Here is a 9,559-nt window from a genome sequence, read left to right as displayed (position 1 = left end):
GACATCATAACGTGACGAACGCGTTTGCGTTAAGTCTCATTTTGTATAGGATTTTGAGGTTCCAAAACGTCCCGCTTGGCGCGCTCTTTCGAAATCCAATACAAAATGAGACTAAACGCAAACGCGTACGTCACGTTTGGAAATCGAATTTATTTACACTAGGGGTACTGAACGCACCTTTAGTCACCTGTAATAATTTACGGGCTTAATATATAGGTCATACTGAGCAATTTTTACTATGGGACCAGCCCCGAAATCGCGAAAAAAAAAGCGGCCAAGTGCGAGTCGGACTCGCCCATGAAGGGTTCCGTTCCATTTATGACGTATTAAAAAAAAACTACTTACTAGATCTCGTTCAAACCAATTTTCGGTGGAAGTTTGCATGGTAATGTATATCATATATTTTTTTTAGATTTTTCATTCAGTTATTTTAGAAGTTACAGGGGGGGGGGGGGGGACACACTTTTTTTCACTTTGGAAGTGTCTCTCGCGCAAACTATTCAGTTTAAAAAAAAAATGATATTAGAAACCTCAATATCATTTTTAAAGACCTATTCATAGATACCCCACACGTATAGATTTGATGAAAAAAGATTTATTGAGTTTCAGTTCTAAGTATGGGGAACCCCCAAAATTTATTGTTTTTTTTCCTATTTTCGTGTAAACATCTTAATGCGGTTTATAGAATACATCTACTTACCAAGTTTGAACGCTCTTATAGTTTCGGAAAAAAGTGGCTGTGACATAATCGGACAGACAGACGGACATGACGAATCTATAAGGTTTCCGTTTTTTGCCATTTGGCTACGGAACCCTAAAAATGTACTCTCCCATAGAAAATGTCAAGGTACAGCCAAAATGTATCGAACAGTCAATTTTTTTTCGTGATTTCGGGGTTGGTCCCATGGTGAAAGTTGCTCAGTACCTTCATTCTCGATAGATCCAGTCTATAGATCCAAACTGGATCTAGTGAGTAATGTTTTTCTTGTTAGATCCAAATATTTATGTTGACAGTTAAAACTGGATCTATAGGGAAAATAATTTATATCATTAGATCCATTAAATTATACTATTATCAAAATGGATCTAAAGAGATTTTTTTCATCTCAATAGATCCAACATGCAATACACACTACCTGTACCTAGTATGACCTATATATTCACCCCGTAAATTATTGCAGGCGACTAATTAAACACCCTGTATGTGTGTAGATAAAGCAGTAACTGTACATAATTAGGCATTAAAACACTTGTTTGATCCTTTTATGAAACTCGCTTCGTTTCATAAACCCACACTCGTGTTTTAATGGCTCTCATTATGTAACAGTCACATAAACTTCTATTTTAGTTTGTATGCTTTCTTTATTAATAACGAGCGGTGGCCGAGTGGATCTGACGTCTGATTTAATCCGGAGGTCGCGGGCTCAAATCCTGGCTCCTATGTACGGAATATCATTTGATATTTACCACTAGCTTTCGGTGAAGGAAAACATCGTGAAGAAATCGACATACATTCGCGAAGAAATTCAAAGGTGTATTTGAAGTCACTAACCCGTATTGGGTCAGCGTGGGGACTATAGCCCCAGCCCTCTCGCATATGAGGAGGCCTGTGCCCAGCAGTGGGACGTATATAGGCTGCATATTTTATTTACCTCTGAACTGAACGTTGATTACGTACATGTTAGATTTAACAACTATGAAATTTTCATTATACTTAATTAATTAATGTATTTACAGTACATATGGTGCTACTTTACCGCACTAGTGCGAAAATTTGCATATTACGTTACTGTGTCGAACATTTAAAGGGCCATATTATTATGTACTGTAAAACGTTGTACAGTCAGCGTCAAATACTTAGTAGCAGTCAAAGTAGCTAAATAGTTCGGTACACCATACTAAATATATGGTGTACCGAACTATTTGGCTACTTTGGTTGCTACAAAGTATTTGACGCTGACTGTACGATACATGTGCGAATAGGTAATTCGCAACTCGTGTCGATTTAAAACACTCCCTTCGGTCGTGTTTAATTTATCGCCACTCGTTTCGAATTTCCTATTTTTCGCACTTGTATCGTAATATACTATTAACTACTAAATTTTGCATTTATAATGAGATAGTTCTTACTTATTTTATGTCATGACAGCTGTCTTATTTTCTTAAAGTAAGGACACTAAGCACAAAGAATTTCGTACATTACCTCGTCCGATACTATCTCTCACGCGTCAATGACACCGCGAGCGGACAAAGAGAAATTGAAATAGAGTTGGATTGTCAAAAGAAACTTTGTATAGGTAAAAAACTTAAGTAAGTCACCTGTTGTATGTAGTTGTGACGTGTTCGAATAGACAATACATGTTTAAAAGACACACACAAACAAAACAAATGTCTATTCGAACACGTCACAACTACATGCAACAGGTGACTTACTTAAGTTTTTTACCTGTAGCCACAGTTAATTTACTGCCATCTTTCGACACATAATTAAAACTTTTAGAACGCCAGTTGACTTTGATCCTTTCTTTCTTCCTAGCGTTGTCCCGGCATATTGCCACGGCTCAAGGGAGCCTGGGGTCCGCTTTGACAACTAATCCCAAGATTTGGCGTAGGCACTAGTTTTTACGAAAGCGACTGCCATCTGACCTTCCAACCCAGAGGGTAAAACTAGGCCTTGTTGGGATTAGTCCGGTTTCCTCACGATGTTTTCCTTCACCGAAAAGCGACTGGTAAATATCAAATAACATTTCGTACATAAGTTCCTAAAAACTCATTGGTACGAGCCGGGGTTTGAACCCGCGACCTCCGGATTGCAAGTCGCACGCTCTTACCGCAGAGCCACCAGCGCTTCAAGTTGACTTTGATCCTATAATATCTAAAAGTGGCGCCATCTAAAAAATCAAAGTGCAAAGGTATGGCGGCGTCGCCACAACCTTATCCGATGCCCGGTAAGATGGCGTCACTTTTTGATATTTAACAAATTTAACCTCCTAACACCCTGAGTACAAATATTTGTACATATTCCAAAATCTATTTTGAACTTTTATTATGTAACTAAGGGTTCCAAATTCAAAAACAAAACAATTGCTTCTGGGTCTCAGGAGGTTCACATATCAGTGAAATATTAAGGATCAAAGTCAAATAGCGTTCTAAAAGTTTTAATCATGTGTCGAAAGATGGCAGTAAATTTACGTGGCTACAATGTTTTCTTTGATAATCCACCTCTGTTTTAAATTCTCTTCAGGCGGGTCAATGTACAAAATTCTTCGTGCCTAGTATATAGCAAAGATACATTGCTTAAGTAAGATGTGTAAAATCTAAGACAATTTCGTGTTTCGAATTTGACAGGTAAACGAGATGGCGCTGTACAGCTCCATACATTTTGTGGTAACTCTGATTGTCAAAAATTGACGTTTGACAATTCAGTGACCGCAAAACATATGGAGCAGTACAGCGCCATCTGTTTTGGGTTTTGGATGTCAAATTAAGAGGCATGTTTTTTCTTAGAATTTACCTCTTAAGAGGCTGTCAACACCCAATGTCCTTGAAATTGATGTTACTTAAACAGTTTTTTAGGGTTCCGTAGCCAAATGGCATAAAACGGAACCCTTATAGTTTCGCCATGTCCGTCTGTCTGTCTGTCTGTCTGTCTGTCCGAGGCTTTGCTCCGTGGTCGTTAGTGCTAGAAAGCTGAAATTTGGCATGGATATATAAATCAATAAAGCCGAAAAAGTCGTACAATAAAATCTAAAAATTTAATTTTTTTTTAGGGTACCTCCCCTACACGTAAAGTGGGGGTGAATTTTATTTTTCGCTTCAACCCTAGAGTGTGGGGTATCGTTGGAAAGGTCTTTCAAAACTAATAGGGGTTTTCAAGAAACATTTTTTGATAAAGTGAATATATTCGGAGATAATCGCTCCGAAAGAAAAAAAAATGTGTCCCCCCCCTCTAACTTTTGAACCATAGGTCCAAAAAATATGAAAAAAATCGTGGAAGTAGAGCTTAAGAAAGACATTAAATGAAAACTATAGCGGACATGATCAGTTTAGCTGTTTTTGAGTTATCGCAAAAAGACTTACTTTAATTAGGTACTGATTATGCAAATTTGCCTATTTGTTTTACTCGGGTGACAGGTACCGTTTCATCCCTTGGTTAACAATTTACTATACTTTAAGCTCCAGTTTAGCTTATTGTGACGGAAGAGTAACTACGGAACCCTACATTGAGCGTGGCCCGACATGCTCTTGGCCGGTTATTAAGAAAGACTATTTGTTTTAGTCAAGTGAGAAAAATTTATGTTCATATTAATTATATTTCAAAGACCGTGGTTGTACTCGATACACGATTGAACGAAATCGGCTCGATAGAAAATAATTGCAAAGATTGGTCTTAAAATCACAAACGGTTTTATGTCTTTATTGTTTTGACTTATGGGTCTGCAATTAAAATCACAATTTCAAAACATTTATATCTAAACCGTGGTCGAGTTAAATATTACACTAATAATCCACTTTGTTTTATTTAAATAATTTTCTTATTATTCCCTTGCCCAGGCCCAGTAACATGCGACATCATTTACTCCGATACAAATAGACAGTGTGCGCGCTTTAGGTATTGACAGCCTCTTAATCAATAGGGTTGTTTCCATCTACAAATCATGGGGCAGAATTGTATCCCAATAAATTCTTTTGGATTATAAGAACATGTTAAACTACTTTTAGGGAACCTGTAATGACCATATTTTTGTAAATATTGAATTTAAAATATCTTTTGGCACACGTCACGTGACCAAACTCGAAACGTCATTGAAGATTCTGATGACGTCACAACTCTCGGATTGACACTATTGACAGCGATAAACAACAAATGACAAATGTCATTTGACAGTTCGTATCTTCTACGTGTGTATGTAGTTATGTTTCAAACCGTAAACTGTGACGTCACACAATTTTCAAAGAGCGTTTTGGGCGCGAAAGCATCTGTCAAAATATATTTTGTTAATTTAACATATTTAAAGCCGTTTTTAGTATAAAAGTTGAATTTTAGGGCAAGTTTTAGTTAATATAGAACGTAATACAAGCGTTTCAAAAATTTGGAAACAACCCTATTCTCTTTGGTGTATAGGAAAATAGCCTATATGTGATGAAAAATAGGTACGTTATATTTAACTAGACTTATTAATTTAAGCATTTAAGCATTTTTTGTCCATTAATGATAAGATTTATATTTGAGTCAATTCTGACTGCTATGGCTGCTGTATTTATTATCCAATAAATTATTTTGTTTAATTAAAGTTGTTTTATATTTCCTATACAATTATATCAACGTAAAATTTCAGTCTAACGTCATATGAAAGAGCTTGAAACGGTGCAATTTTTTTCACTGGAAAAATATTTTTTATAAAAAAAATGTACAGTAAATATCATTCCCCCTCTTTATGTACAAATATTGTTTTTTTTTACATAACATTACCATAAATATTACAGGTAAAATAGAATCACATATAGCTAAATTTTTTAAGTAACAAAAAATGTTTTTACAGTACATATGGGGCTACTTTATAGCACTAGTGCGAGAAGTAGCATATTACGTTACTGTGTCGAACATTTAAAGGGCCATATGTACTGTAAAACGTTGTACGATACATGTGCGAATAGGTAATTCGCAACTCGTGTCGATTTAAAACACTCCCTTCGGTCGTGTTTTAATTTATCGCCACTCGTTTCGAATTTCCTATTTTTCGCACTTGTATCGTAATGTACTATTTTCTTCTTGAAATTTCTTTGAGATTACACTAGAATCAGACCAAGATAAGTTCGCAGTGATTTTGATAGCCCACACGGCGCAAGTGTCAAGTAAACGTCATAATTTCATAAAAGTTTGCCATTTAAAATAACCCGTGCACCGTCTGGGCTATCAAAATCACTGCGAACTTATCTTGGTCTGACTCTAAAACACCTTTGAAATAAAAAATAATGTTCAAATCGGTTCACATGATAAATATTATCCCTGAACTATCCCTGAACACCAACATGCATAATCTGGTCACGCAAATGAATGAGCCGATAGCACGGTCGAGCAAACACTAACTTTACTTCCCAAACAATCTACTATTTTCTAACAACTATCAACTTCTCAACTCAGGATATCAGTTGTATCAGGCTTTCGAGTTAGAATCCTTTCGTCCGTCTGTCCATTATCTTATCATAAGCAGCTGTCATTCGCAAGCGTACCCTTTTCACCAAACTTTCAAGATGCCAATCTGTAAAGGGTTTCCCGATATTCTACTTAAGGTAGGAATTAGGTAGGTTAGGAATAGAAACACTTTATTGACAAACTGTGTACAAAAGATGACATTTATACAACATTGTCCTAACGTTACCTGACATGGGCGTGCAATGTTTACTTACATCTACTTAATACCTATTTTAACTATACTACTTAATAGCAACATGCAAATTATGTCTAAAATTGATTAGCAGTGATCGGAACTATGGGAGTAAAACTTTAACAAAACTTATCAAGCGGACGTAAAAAGAGTGCTTATAGCCTTAAAATATTCAACTATCTATGAATGTAAATATTTTTATGGCTGTAAGTACTATACTATTCCTGGACATGAATATTTTTAGGGCTGTATGCACTATTTTATGTCCGCTTAACAAGTTTAGTTAAAGTTTTACTCCCATAGTTCCGTTCACCGTTGATTAGTTAGGTACAGTCAGCGTCAAATACTTTGTAGCAGTCAAAGTGGCCAAATAGTTCGGTACACCATACTAAATATATGGTGTACCGAACTATTTGGCTACTTTGGTTGCTACAAAGTATTTGACGCTGACTGTACTACCTACAACTAATAGTAAGTTAAGTATTATCTAAAATAAATAAATTATTTCGTGTCTTAAAAATCTAGGTGTTATACAATATTATCACTATCATGAAAATATTCCTTAATGTTGTAAAATGCTTTTTGTATTAGCCAATGTTTTAATTTGGATCCGGGTACGTCCTTAAACTACTTTGTGTGGTAGGGCACAGCCAGTGGATGTCATTCCAGATCTAGAGCAGAGCCCAACTGGGGAAGTACCTCCACCTTACAGAAAACCGCAGCCAAATAACACTAGACCCTACTCATAGTTCTGTGTTCCTGCCGGTGAGTATAATAAGGTTGCCAGAGCTCAACGAGGGGGTTTAGGGTCAGCAACGCGCTACAATAGGCTACAGAGACTGCTTACCATCAGGCGGGTCGTATGCTTGTTTGCCACCGACGTAGTATTAAAAAAAAAATTACATTCAAACTGATCATCCTCTAGAGATTTTGGGTCGACGGGAGATTATTAAATATATCCATTGCACTTATATATGTGCTTTTTTTTAAATTGAGGTTTTTGTCTCTAGGGCGATAGATAAAAAAAAAACTTTAGTTTTAAGTACCTTTTCTATCGAAAGAACAAACAAACGTCGAGTCAGTTTACCCATTTTTTTTTTAACGTTTTAAAGAACTATTTATTGACAATAACAATATACATAACAACTTTACCCATTAATATCGTAGAATGAAATAGTTATTTATTTTACAAGGGGTAAAGTTGTTGTTTAACCGCTCGTGCTAATATGACACCCGAGAAAGCGAAATAATCTTGAGCGTTGCGAGGGTTTCAAGGCACGAGGGTTAAACAAACTTTGCCTCCGAGTGAAACACATTATTTTTCACCACACCAACGTGAGGAAAATACTAAGTATGAAATACCAAAAAACAAATCTAAATGATACCTCAATACAAGCATATATTGAGCTTACTGTGGGACTTAGTCAATTTGTGTAATAATGTCCTATAATAATTATTTATTTTATTTATTTATTTATTTAATGAACGTACCTAATATAAAATGTATTATTCAAAAGTTAATTCTACCAGCCAACATAAAGAAACAACTCAGAATTGGCATCTCTGATTATTTGGTTCCAAATGTGGATAAAATGCCACTTTCTCATTAGTTCTTGAACAATCAAGAGGGCCTTTACCAGTTGGTGTCGTGAAAATATATAAATAACATTACATATTTTTATCTCATCATCATTTTTATCTAGGGCTGAACATATACTATATACGCATCCTAACGATTTATTTCTTATACTAGGTGATTTTAACATTTCGAACGCAATTTGGTTTCGTGATGAAGATAATGACTCAATTGACATAAACACTAACAATGATTACCACAGCTCTCTATTAGGTGACTTTATGAGTTTATCCTTATTGTCTCAATATAACTTATCCTTCAATGCTTATGATAAACTATTAGACTTAGTGTTATGTAATAAATTCTGTAATGTGTCGACATGCGAGTCACCTCTAGTTTCTGAGGATCCTCACCATAAAGCTCTGGATATAGACTTATCCTTGTGTTTGCCAACTTCGCTCATAAACAACAAAATCAGTAAAAAATTGTTTTTTAAAGCCGACTTTGAAGCTATACGTTCCAGCCTGTCGACCGTTGATTGGTTAAACGTTTTTTCGTCTATGTCACTGGTCGAAGACATGACTACCTATTTTTATAATACTCTCAACGAACTTATAGAGAAACATGTTCCGTGTAGACTTATATCAAATAATAGTAATAAGCTCCCCCCCTGGTTCACAAAGTCCCTTGTTAAATTAAAAAAAGAAAAACAAAAAATGCATAAAAAATGGAAAATATACGGTAATAGAGAAGATTATTTGACCTACGCCACTTTAAGAAAAAGATTTAAAAAAATGGAACGTGATTGCTACACCAATTACATTAATTTTAGTGAAGAAAAAATAAATAAGCACCCTAAATACTTTTGGGCTTATGTCAAAAATAAAACGATGAACAATGACATGCCTGACAAAATGTGTTACAAAAATAATTTTCTTACGGAGGGTATTGATATATGCAACGCTTTTAACCAATATTTTCATTCTGTATTTGTTGATAACAATTCAAATAATATGTTAGACTTTTCAAGTACATCGCAAACAACCGTAGATATAGATTCCATTAATTTGCATACAGATATAATCCTCCGAGAGTTGCGAGGTGTCAATGTTCATAAAGGTGCTGGATCAGATGGAATACATCCACTTTTAGTCTCAAAATGTGCAGCTGAACTCGCTGAACCTGTTGCGTATATTTTCCGTTATTCTCTGAAGACAGGAATATTTCCATGCATATGGAAATCCTCTTTAATAACACCTATACCCAAAACAACAGAGGGTAAGGCACATATTGATCAGTATAGACCTATCTCTAAACTATGCGTCCTTGGCAAGATTTTTGAAAAGATTGTTACAAATCAATTATTTTCTGCATTGAAACACCACATATCTGAACATCAACACGGTTTCTTTAAATGTAGGAGTGTCGAATCCAATATGTTGACCTTCACAGACTTTATTCTTCAAGCCATGGACACAAACCAACAGGTGGATGTCGTGTACACCGACTTTTCAAAAGCATTCGATAAAATTAATCATGATCTGCTCATAAACAAGCTTTTGAGCGCCGGTGTGCACGGCAGCCTTCTGAGATG

The 9,559-nt window shown here is 35.6% G+C and overlaps 1 long non-coding RNA gene across 1 annotated transcript; it reads left to right on the top strand.

The window, feature by feature from the left end:
* Positions 1–450: 450 nt before the first annotated feature.
* Positions 451–5,294, top strand: LOC133532473 (uncharacterized). The gene is made up of 2 exons (XR_009801705.1): positions 451–3,577; positions 4,262–5,294. It is a non-coding gene; the product is annotated as an uncharacterized LOC133532473 (long non-coding RNA).
* Positions 5,295–9,559: the final 4,265 nt, after the last annotated feature.

Source organism: Cydia pomonella, chromosome 27 (genome assembly GCF_033807575.1).
Source record: "Cydia pomonella isolate Wapato2018A chromosome 27, ilCydPomo1, whole genome shotgun sequence".
Taxonomy (NCBI): domain Eukaryota; kingdom Metazoa; phylum Arthropoda; class Insecta; order Lepidoptera; family Tortricidae; genus Cydia; species Cydia pomonella.
The sequence above is the reverse complement of the archived record's forward strand: the minus strand, read 5'-3'. Positions and strand labels throughout refer to the sequence as shown.